Here is a 12,698-nt window from a genome sequence, read left to right as displayed (position 1 = left end):
CAAAAGTCAGACCAAGATATGGAAAGGTGCAGGTACTCAATAATTGATTGGAATTTACTGCTATTGTAAGGTTGGAATATTTCTTAGACCCACACGACATTAAAAAGGATTTTTTAAAATTAGTGCACAGATCCAAGGATGCCATAAACTTTACAAAATCTTGGACCAGGCTGCGTAGGGCTTTAGGAGTGCGCCCCATCAAGACTGCGTCGTCAGCATATAGCAGTGCAGGGATTTTGTTGCCACCAATTGTTGGGACGTCTATTGTTGAGATTGTCAATGATTTAGTTAAGCCATTGATATATAAGATGAATAGGAGAGGGGCCAGTACGCAGCCTTGTCTGACCCCTCTGCCAACTTCAATAGCTTTGGAAATCTCACCAGCCATACTAATACGCACCCTGGCTTTTAGGTCTCTGTGCAGGTAAGCTAAAAAAGAGACTAAAGATTCATCCAGCCCGAGATCCAACAAGATTTGCCACAATCGTGATCTATTAACGAAATCAAAGGCCGAGGTAAGGTCCATAAATGCCAGGTACATAGGGACTTTCTTGGCTACGTTGTATTTACCAATAATTAAGTTAAGGTTGAGGCACTGTTCCACGGTGCCAACCTTACTCCTGAATCCCAACTGGCATGGATGGAGCACTTTAGAATCCTCAGCCCATGAATTGATCTTATTAAACAGCACCCTTCCCAAAATTTTAAGGGTGTTGTCAATCAACGATATTGGCCTGTAGCAACTCGGATTTGAACGGTCGCCCTTCTTGAAAATTGGGACAATAGTGCTACAGGACCAGGTTTCGGGAATGGATGAATTGGTCAAATTGTTAAAAACATTAGTAAGTAATGGCGCCCAAAATTCAGGGTGACTCTTAATAAGGTCGATAGGAAGACCGTCTGGGCCGGGGGCTTTTCCTCCCAGACTTTGGCTAATTGCTTCTTCAACTTCAGAGAGATCGATCAAGATGTTAGCAGTATATGTGAGCTCCCTGGGTTCACAAACAATGGGGGTTGCATAGATTTTACTAAAGTGAGCCTCCCAAACCTCACTGGAAATATTGCAGCTAATTGGTGTGGATGTATTTCCCACCAGTTTCATATCTTTGACAGTTTTCCAGAAGTTTTTACCATTTTTTAGCTCATTAGCGCGCACAAGTTGAGTCCAATGATCGTTAGTGATCTCCTCCTTCCTACGTGTGGTAGCCTTCTTGTAATTATTTCTCAATGTTGACACAAGAAGACTATCTCTAGGTTTAGTTTGGAGAGCCTTTCTTAACGCTCTATTAGCCGCAGAGCACTCTGCGTCAAACCACCTAGGATCTAGATTTTTATTCTTAAATGGCTTAGACAATATTTTCCTGATGCCGTTGCAGAGCTCGGAAAACGCGTGGACTACCTCGCTGTTATTTTCACTATAAGTCAGGCATACATTAATTAAGTTATGGTGCGATTTAACCATTGTTTGAAATAATGCCTTGTTATCAATGCCACGCCACACAAGACGGAGGTTATCAGTTGATATCATTATATCCCTTGCTCCATGCGTGTGTTCATACATTGGGCGGCATGTGAAACTTAAAATGGTACTAATGGGATTATGATCTCCATGTATTGTCGGGATTACTTCTGCCTTTAGCACATAGTTAGCGAGGGGTGCTGATACAAAGATATAGTCGATGGTAGATGTTGAGCCCCGACTTCTATAGGTTGGTACAGTACATCCATCAATAGTTGCTATTTCCATAATATCTGAAAAATTCTGCGAGGTTAGGTGGTTCATTAGCTGCTCACCTCTCTTACATAACGTGCTTTTGATGTTAGACCGGTTATCAGAGTTAATAGTTTCTAGGGAGCCTGACATTAAAGTCTCCACCTAGACATATACCCTTATTTAGAGCGCCATATTCTCTTTCTATCTTGGAAATAAAATCAAACAACTTAGAAAAGTTCATATTGGGAACATTTTTAAAATCATTGTTATAAAAATTGATTATGTATAAAGGTGTGACTAAGACAAACATAATATTCATCAAGTTGATGAGCAGAACATCCTCATCAAGTTTGTTCTTGGGGGAAATGAAAGCATGACACATTCGGTTAAAAAAAAAAAACACATTGTGAACAGTCCTTAAGCCCTAGAGTCCCAAGTTATCCAATTATTCTGTCATGTAGGTTTGAAAAATACAAATTGGGGAGGACCCACACAGTTTTAAAATTGTGGTGCATCTATATTCTTCTTCTCGGAATGTCTGCCTTGGGGTCAGGACTGAACCGGTCAGCTAATTAAGCAGGAGTGTTATGGTGCTTACGCGCAGAAGAAGTGAAGGCCTGTGGATTGCAAAAAAGTAAATGTTGTTGATATTGTAGAGTCAAGTAAAGTAAGCTTTATGGTGGATGATGACCAAGAGGGCAGAGCAAGAGCATAGGCTGGTGCAGTCATGTGCAATTAACTGAGAAGTGAGAACAATTTTGCAACGAATCCCAGACAAATAGCTGCATGTACCTGGCTGTTCAATCTCACAACCATCAAATGTCATTCCAGCCGAGTGCACCCATTATATTACATATCTGCAGTTACAATACCCCCAGACAACAACTGCTTAATTAGAAGAGTTTGACATCTGAGCCAGCACACTACTCGGCATTTAGTAAATCAACGCTTCTCTCTACAGTGCACAGGGCAGAGATGGCCTCTTATAACTTGTTTCCCATTAAAGTGGATAGGCATTTTTCATAACTTCCTTCTTCTGGCTGTTGAGGTAGTCCTGTGACTGACGCCGAGTCCTGAATGAGATTGAGAGAGATAGACCTGTAGTGCTGCTGATAAACAAGAAGAGAAAAATACAAATAGAATTTGTGCATTTGTTTTTTAGTTTCGTTAACTAAAGTAACTGGTGTGGTCTGTGAAGAACCCCCCCAAAAAATTAGAGCAAGGAGTGGACCACGTAAGTAATTCTAATGAAAGGGGCAATCATTCAAGCAGACTGACTCATCAGGCCGCAAACATTGCAAATCAAGTTTACCAATTAGTTGAACAACCCCCTCACTGCCACCACATGAATAGTCATCACTCACTCAATATATCACTCATTGACTTTTCTATGGAAGCAACAAACAATGGCAGCCTTGTAAATGAATTATCTTTACTGGTAGCCGATGTAGGGAAACAAACAAAGAAGGATAGCGATGGGAGGCATTGTCTTCATGTCCTTTAAGCAAATGGGGAGGCATTTCTGTGCACACTGGTCCAACTCCACTCTAGTCTATACATGTGAATAAATGCGAGGCTGCATAAGTCAGACATCACATATGTAAATCTTCCCCTATATCCTTATTTTTTTTAAACAGTTTGATGATACAAGTTTCAATGGCCTACTCAGCCAGGGAAGTATAGTTCATCCTCAAACTCCGGGGGCTTGTCCAGAAGTTCATCAGCTAACACACTGGAGTCTGAGCAATCACCCTCATTCTCCTGTGCTGTTTTAGGTACAGTGTATTCTTGTGGTGTGAAGTGTTGGTTCATTTTAATCATGGTCAATCTCTCTACATTTTGAGACAAGACACTGGTCCTTCTGACTGTGACAACTGCACCAGCTGTACTGAACACACCGTCAGAAGACTTGCTGGCTACCAGACAAGCCAGATGCTTTATTGGCAGTCTGTTGAGCTCTGGCCATTGGCACATCTTCCCACATCAATAGACTCATGAGTTTTGATCCAGGTAGACCTATTTTGGGTCATTCAGATAGTCTTGGACCATCCTCTGAATAGCCATTGATACTGCCACTCTCTCGACCTCTGTTGCCTTCTCGTCTGCACTTGACTTAAGCTCTGCCACTTGATACCAAGCTATTGCAGAGGTTGGGTCTGATTCTTCTGTTGCTGGTGTTGTCGCTGGTATTGGCTGCTGTGAGACAACAGCACTGTTCTCTCTGAAGGTTATAGTCTGCACCCCAGAACATCTGCCTGGGCCTCTAACTTCCAGCTGTTCTTCAATCAATCAATAAATATGCATATGTAGAGCGCGCAGCTACCTCAAATATAAGTGTTCGGGCACTCTTCATCCAGGTCTCCTGCTTGGTCAACAGTACAAATCTTGTATTGTGAAACATTCCCTTCTGAAAAAGAAATGAAAGTGGGCAGTGTTTATTTGTATCATGTGTAAGAAAATCCTTTCTTTTGCATATTTATCCCCACATCTTTGGACGACACTGCTTGTTTTTCGACTCTGAGAGTGCACTGAGGCCTGCTAACCAGACCTCAGTGCCAGTGTTCTAACTCCGTACAAAAGAGATGTTAAATTAAATACAACCAATTGGCAAGTGCTGACTTACTTATAAGTTCCTATTATTTGGTACCCAGGGCATGTAATACAGAGTGATCACCCTGGGCTGCAGCACTGGTTGCGCCACCCTGAATGTGACAAGGACAAAATGGACCGCAGCCTGCCACTGCAGACTGAAAGAGGAGTGTTTACACTGCTAGTTAAATTTTACCATTACAACTAATGGCAAAGACCCCATTTCCCTCATTTATATATGTAAGTCTCCCCTAAGGAAGACCTATGAAGCCCCCTGGCAGGGAGCTGTATATTAATAAGTAGGATATACATTTGTGATATGTCTTAACAGCAAAACTTCCAAATTGTAATTTAAGTGTAGGAAGGTTAGTCGCCCCATTGGTTAACACAGGCATTCCAGCCGAGCTGACCTCTGAATGGTACTACCTAACAGGGTTGAGTAAGGTATCAAATTAATCATGGCGTTAAAACCGACCTGATGCCCAGTTCAAATTTAAGGTCACTATTACAGTTAGCAACTTTTAGAAAGTTACCACTCAGCACTCCAGCTAGTCCAGTGGCCTCACAAAGGCAGTTCGTATAGTGAGTGAGTAGCAACCAACCAATTTGGTATATGCAATATGCATACGTCCATCTATGAATTTAGACTAAATATCATATATTTGCAATTCATTCCAAAGTCTTTGGACTAGGCAGTCTAGGTAGGTTCAGGATTCAGGAATCAGAATGGAACTGTGGAATAATAAATATAGAATGGTCCGCGACCGCGATACTAGTCTACTACTACTACTACTACTACTACTAGTCTATCTGATTTAGGAAAGGGCAGTGGGATTGCAATTGCCGTTTCCTTTCAAAAAATATCTTTGAAGTGATTATTTAATATTTATTTAACACCAATAATTGTTTGTGTCTTTAATTATGTCTTTCATGATCATCAGCACCCAGGTGTAAGAACATAAGGTCTTCGTTGGCGGTTGTGGGGGCTGGAGGTGCCTCCCAGGGTCAGGAGCCCTCCTTGTCAAATGGCTCTGCCGGCCCTAGTATGTCCTTCTGTTGTTAATATTAATAATATATATTTCCCTAACTTCTACTGCTGCTTATTTTGAACTATATTTCCGTCTCCTAATTAAATTTTTCCCAAAATCCTCTTTGATCTACTTCTGAATTCTTGTTATCCCTGCATTACCTACTAAGTTAGTTATTTATATTTCTAGTGTCTGGTTTTTTTTTTTCCTCAAACTGCCTCTGCTCTGACTCTGTATTAGTCTGTGTGTAGCTTGCTTCCTTCTGGTTTTTCAATCAGCTTTCCTTCTCCCCTTATATATTTTGTGCACTGGCTAGTGGTGGTATTGTAAGACTCATAGAACCCATTGGTCCTAGTATTACTACTCTGCTGTGCAGATTGCATACCGTAGTAAGGTATTCTACGCATGGTTGTTGATATGAGAAGGCTTTATTTTACTTTCTAATGCTCAATCAGTAAATTATCTGCGAGTTGGACTCCCTAAAGTTGTGTCTACTCTTCTTCTCATCAGGGCCTAGTTTTATATCTGCAGCAGGTGTTGATTAAATGATTACCATGCACCATGGCCGGAAGCAAGTATGAGGAGGAGGAAGAGAAGGACGGCACCATAAAATGTTCTAACCAAGAAGACCTTATGTCCGATTGTCCGTTCAGTTGGCCACTTTTTTTTTCAAAAACTCAGATTCACCAACAGCTCTAGCCACTGAGTCCAGGCCTTTGGGTTGTCCTCTTCTTGAGAGGCTCTTCAAACATTGCCACCAACAAAATGCCCAACAGGATATTTAATTATTTTTGATTGGACATACTGTCTACTCAAGTCTCTGTAACCGAATTGTAGTGATGTGTGTGGTCTATGTATTGTATTTTCAATCTTGCTAGTGAAAAAAATAAACAGGGCGAGGCATATATGGCATCTAAAAAATGTTTAATGGTTTTTTTAGGTGTACCAACAACCAGTGCCGGGGCCAGCAAGGATGGCAAAACCAGCCAGGAGGGAGCTGATGCAGCAGCTGCAGGGTGTAAGCCTTCAGCAGTGGCAGGCTGTGGTAAGTCATATTCTTGCTTATTGACAATCAAATGTATACATTCACTACAAGGGTGTACACTGTACACTGTGCTGTTGAGACTAAGTGGAGAACAGTTGAAGAAGACACACTTTACTTAGCATTAGCAATAGCGGGAGTTGAGCAACTAATGGTCTCTTCTCTTCAACTTAGCAGAGAAAGTTTTATGAAGAAGACTAAGAGTTAGACCTTGATGGTTGATGGAAAAGGGAAGGATGGAAGGAGAAAGGACATGTGAGTGACATGTAATACATGACTGACAGAGAAGGATGCATGAGTAAAAGGGACTTGGATGCACATAGGTGGCTGATATGATGCATGGGTGGCAGAAGGATTGGTGAAAGATGAAACAAAGGATGCCTGCCTGGGTGGGTAATACTGTATGGGTGAAAGGAATCCTCCAGGGGTTTGATGGGTCAAAATCAAAGGCAAGCTAAGACGTATGGGTGGATAAATGACAACTGTATGTTGGTGAAAGGTTTGTTGAGAATAATAGCAATGTTTGGATGGATGGATGCCTGGATGGTATTCAATCATAGGTGAAGACTGGATGAAGAGAATGTAAAAGAAAATTAAACCATGCCAGAGTAGCAATGCAAAGGGTGAAGAATAAAAATAATGCTAGAATAACAATGCAATTATAAATGGAAAAATCCCTGGGAAGAAGAATAAACAAGGAATTATTTTTGTTTCAAGGTTTTGAGTCAAACGTTTGAGGTTGTATTTAAGACTACTCCCTTGACTCACAGTAGTCTGCAACATATATATTATGTATGTATGTACCCCACCCATCATCAATCGCCTCCCTCTGAGTTCGAAGCCCACTCCCTCCCTACCCATGCCATTTCGACATTGTCAGCCATGGGTGGCCTATCGGCTGCATCGTTTTTACAATAGTAAGTATCTGACATCATGTGACTTTGTGCCAGATATCATCAATCATTCATATTAGTAATTAATCAGATCACCTGCCTTATTGTCGTAGTCAGGGTGAAAGTGAAATCGAGCATTTGCCATTGATTAAACAGAGTGTGGCCATAATAATAGAAAAAGAGATAATTGTGTAGTACAGCTGCCCCACCTGCAGACAGTGGTAAAGTAAGGCAAGTCTGCGATACGAGGATGTCTGTCTAGGGCACAAGCTAAGCTGGCATGCCTACAAGATTAATTTAGCTAAACAAGAGAAGAAGAATACTTGTCTACTCCATAGTGCCTAATGCCTGAAACTCTAATCAAATACATCCAAATCTTAGGGGCCGACGAATCGAGGATACCACAAATGTTAAGTGTTGCTAGTGCTACTGTGCCACTATAATTTTATGTTTATAATTTTATGTGTTACTGTTTTGCTAAGAGTATTGGTTACAATTGTCTTATTTCTTTCTTGATATAGCTACTCCTTCCCAACCCACCAGGCAGGAGATAGCAGCCAAGACCCGGCAACGGGAGCTGGAGGCCATCAGGGCAGAATATTGCCGGCTGGTGGCAATGGCGGAGGAGTAGTAGGAGCAGCTGCAGCCTCCAATGCCCTGGGCCCCAGCCAGGCCACCCCCAGTGCCTCTAGTTTTACAGCGCCATGGTCTTGCAGCTGCCAGCCAAAGGCAACCACTGCTACCTACCCCTGTAATGTAAAACCTTTAAGTGCCACATGCTCCTCCGGATGGTGCCCGTAGAGGCCAGGATGGAGGAGCACTTCAACCATCTTGAGCAAAAGATCCGGCTCCTAGCCCGCAGCTAGATGATAGACCTTTCTAGCCTCTTTTTTGATTATTTTTGGTGGGTGGGTTTTGTTGGGGAGAGGGTGGGAATGTGAGAATTGGGGAAAACTTGGGTGTTCTTTTTTATGGACATTTGTTTTTTATGGGCAATTGGACTTTTTACTGGACATTTCTTGGGGTTAGGGAGAGGGGTGGGTCAGGTTTTGTGGGTTGCTTTAATCCTAGTTTTTTTGTTAGGGGAAGAAGTCTATAGTTTAACATATGATGTAAACATTTTTGGGGGATTACTCTTTTACTTCACACTGTTTCCTTTGCTGCAGGGCTTCAGACATTTTTATAAATCTGCTGATAGTGTAACATACCAACAGGTAGATGTGTTACCCTCACTTGTCCTACTACTGTACTGTCAGTCTCTCCTCCTAGTCTGTGCAGTCTGCAATAAAACCCCTATGGACTTGGAAGGTGTGTGGGTGTGTGAATTAATTTCCATAGTATATAGATTATTGCATCTTAAATGTGTCCCCCATACTTCTCTCTTAACTGTGATTAGGGGAGTGATAGCTGCATGATGATGGATGGTTTCCCAAGGTGCCATGGCGGTGGTAGTAGTAGTCAGTAGGAGCATGCTAGCAGACTAGTCGAATACTAGAAGTACCAGATTCTGCAGCGAGGTTCCACTCCCTCCTAGCCGAACTCAAACTGTAGGATGAGGAAAATTCATTACAGGGAACTAAATAATTAAATTTACATACCTGAGTTAATGCTGTTTGATATGCAAGCTTTGCAAAACAAATGAGGCAGTCACCTGAAGTAGACTAGATAGACAGAGTAGAGTACGACTAGCAGTACACAAGAAGAAGACTGCCAAACGAGAAAACATGGTAAGCAATGCTAAAGTTTAAAAAAATAAATAAAACGGATGGCTAGTACAAGTTACAAACTGATGTCAACTCGAGCTATGAAGTGGAGTGGACAAGAGCAACCTTTAGTGCTGGAAGGATGATGATGCTGGCACATATGATGGATTATGTTTCTATGAAAAAAATGTGAATATCAAATACTGCTGTGCATGGGTGGGCAATCTAATATATATATTGCCAGTGTGGGCTATAGTTATACTTAGATCAGAACTGAAGATCCTCGCCCTGCCTGCCCTCCTTGAGTTGGTGTTGTTTTCACCACATCTGCCCCACCAAGGGTGTGATCAATTAATGGGGTAAATTTAATTTAGTCACACTAATAAATTACACAGCTCAGTGGAAGGGGGTTAGAGGTTCGATGAATGGATTGGAAGGGGGATTTGAGGAAAGGTTTGACAAAGACAAACACTACTACACAAGGACAACCCATTCATCTTGGCGGACAACCATCATAAATCTGTTTTTGGAGGAAAAAGAAATGCATGCTCAATGATGAGTACTACTAGACTAATGCAGGTAAATGAATACCCACAGAGAGACCTAAGTTACATTATGTTGTTGTAGCGGGCTTTGAAAGATAGCAAATAAAATTAAAAAATCTATAAGAGTCAAGTAAACAAACATAAACAACACACACAGTTGTAGTGATTGAAGAGAAAAAAAGATACTGCATTGCAAATTCGGAGTTGCATCTCTCTGCACTGCCTTCCTCCTGGACTGTCCGTTAATCTTGAGTGCCTTGCAGATTCAGTTCGGTAAGGTAAGTGTGAGTTGTTTTTCCAGTATGGCACAGGGTAAGAGCCTGTAGATGGAAGAAAAACATTTGATATAGAAGAATAAACGGGGAAAGTTAAACTGCATAAAGAAGTGCAACAAGAAGACTTTGTTTCAGAGGCAGCATGGCTAAATGTCTGTTTCTGGCAGTTACCTCCTACAACAGGCCTCCCACCCAACCTCCAACGTGCTTCAAAGTTGATCCAGAAAGCACAGAGCACAGACACCCACAGCAACATAGCCTGTTCCCAATTAAGTAAAAAATCAATGCACCGCTATCAGTCAGTCATAGCACACTCACCACGACCACCACTACACAGCCATGTGTAGGTCTGATGTTGTTGTTATTTACCTTTAGTCCACTTCAAAGTCATTATCATCAAAATCTTTTGGTTTCAGTGAATTTGAAAACTTCCATCTTTATCTGGTGACAGTTCTTGACATGCTCATTCCCACGCCCTGAGTCATTCTATCACCTCTGGTCCTCCTGAATCTGACTCTGAGTATGGTGTCCAACTCTCTACCAACAGTGTCCCGAGTGAGTCCCAACACAATACAATGGATCGGCCTGTAGTAGTACAATTTTGTTATTGAACAACAAGAAGGAGAAGGAAAAGATTGACTTGACAGAGTCACTTTTTGTGTGTAGATTAGATTAGATTAGATTAGATTTGTGTTTGCAAGCTTTACATTAACTAATTAAATGGTCAGGTCTGAGTCTTTGAGGGGTATAACTAAGCATAAAACAATAAAAAAGCAGTGTGGAGTGGACTCGGTGAAGGAATTTTGCTATCTGATCTTTCAAAGGGGAAGGAAAAAATAACCTTCAGGGGAAAACTATTGATCAGCCATCAGTAAACCACCACAACATTGTGAATCACAATCATCATCATCACTAAAACATTAAGCGTAACAAACAATCACCCAGTCTCACACTGCCTGCTGCCACCACATGAATCTTCTCTTCTTCTTCTCAAGTCTCAACTCAAGTTGACAGACATGATTGATGATGTGACATATCAATCATTAACAAGTTAACATCACAACAAACAACAGTCACTCAGCGTGGAATGTATGCCATCATTTACCTGTTCTTCCGGTGTGCTTACCGTGATCAATTGGTTGCACACTGTAGAATGAAGATCATCCATTGCTTCGCTGTAAATTGAATTATTAATAATCTCACATGTAGGGCAAGCCAGATAGTTTATCACCAGCCTGCTGAGCACTGACCATTGGCGCCTTTTCCTATACCAATACAGAAATAGATTTTGATCACAGTAAACCTCTGTTGGGTCATCCAGATAGCCCTGGACCATCTGCTCAATGGTCATGGATACTCTGTTTTGCTCGGCTTCTTTTGCCTTTGCATCAACACTGGATTTAAGCCCTGCCAGTAGAAACCATTCCCTTGACGATTTTAGGGCTGATGCTACTGTTGTTGATGTTGGTGTTCTTGCTGTTGTTGGTGGTTTTGGCTGCTGTGAGCCAAGCGCACTGTCCTCAGGCTCTGAAGTTGAACTTGAAGGCTGCCCTGCAGTACTTGGTGTGCCCTTTAGGAACGCCCTCTATATCCTGGGCATTCTTTTTCTAGCTGACTGGCTTGCACAGCTATTCAGGTTTTGTAGTTGGCAACATCCCCATCTGAAAAAGGAATGAACGTGTCCAGTAATGGTTTGTACTGTGGATCAAGAGTTGTGGCACAAATGTAGTGGTTGGATGTCACAATGCCTCTTTACACCCTTTTATTTTCAGATAAGCAAAGGATTAAGCTCTCCACCAACTCATATGCTTCTTTGTTTTCCTCCACGCCTGCATACATTACAGACACCTCCTTTAGCTGTTCCTGTAGCATGTGCAACAATAGGATAGCTTGGCCCATGGTACAGTCATCCTTGCTGACTTCATGTGTGAAGACCTTGAATGGAAGTAGCATCTCTGTTGGGTATTTAACTGAGCCTCATTGATCCATCTCAATGATCATGCCTTTCACAGTTGAATCCCCTCTTTGCCTGACAGATTAATTGATTGGTCTGTACTGCTCAAACAGACGTTCAAGCATGTTATAAGTTGAGTTCCAACGTGTTGGCACCTTCTGGATGAGTGCTTTAACTGGCATTCTATTTTCACATTTAATGATCTTCAGCTGGATCCCCTGGTGTCTCGACCTGACTCCTGTGCCATTGCGATTTTGCTGATGATGATGTGGGATGTACCATTGCACTGCTGGGGACAGGGCTGCTTTGTGTACCGGAGAAAATGTCTCCCTCTTTGTTACCTTCCACTGATTGGATTTTCAGCCCCTCCACCTACAACACTTACAGTTTTTTGGCCACTAAGGTGCTCCTTGCGCTGGATCAAGTTGTGTTTTCTCAGATGGGTTGTTTGGACTCCGATACCACAGTTTGTACCAAGCTTACCAAGACTAACACCTACTCCACAAATGGAGCAGATAGCAATGTTCACCTCCTTCTGGCTAACCAAAAAAAATTCCCAAACTGGGAAGGCCAACTTTCTGATGCTGCTGGAGTCACTTGCAATGTTGGATAAACTGGTAGATGGGCATGACTTTTGACTCTCTGCAGTACCTACCTCTACTGAGGTGGTTGTGGTGGGTGTAGGTCACTGAGGGGACTTTGTAAATATGGCAGCTAGAGATGGTAGTGGTGGTATCTGTGTTGGTGATAACCGTGCCACATCCCTCACAGCAATTTTGGATGTGGTAATGTCGGTCTCTACTGGGGCAGGGCTAACGTCCATGATGACTGGGTCATCATCATCCTCCACTTCCACATCTACCTCCATAACTCTAAGGCTTTCCGGAAACTTCCTTTTCCCTAGCCTTGTCTCGTGGGCATGACGTGTCTCACTCTCAGACTGAGACAGGATCCA

General features: G+C 42.1%; 1 long non-coding RNA gene across 1 annotated transcript in view; it reads left to right on the top strand.

Moving 5' to 3' along the window:
- Positions 1-8,573, top strand: part of LOC146862503 (uncharacterized) — a 139,708-nt gene extending 131,135 nt beyond the window's left edge. Inside the window, exons 4-5 of the long non-coding RNA XR_014978138.1 lie at positions 6,272-6,376; positions 7,788-8,573. This is a non-coding gene — a long non-coding RNA (uncharacterized LOC146862503). The remainder of the gene's footprint in view (positions 1-6,271; positions 6,377-7,787) is intronic.
- Positions 8,574-12,698: the final 4,125 nt, after the last annotated feature.

Source organism: Triturus cristatus, chromosome 2_2 (genome assembly GCF_964204655.1).
Source record: "Triturus cristatus chromosome 2_2, aTriCri1.1, whole genome shotgun sequence".
NCBI lineage: Eukaryota > Metazoa > Chordata > Amphibia > Caudata > Salamandridae > Triturus > Triturus cristatus.
The sequence above is the reverse complement of the archived record's forward strand: the minus strand, read 5'-3'. Positions and strand labels throughout refer to the sequence as shown.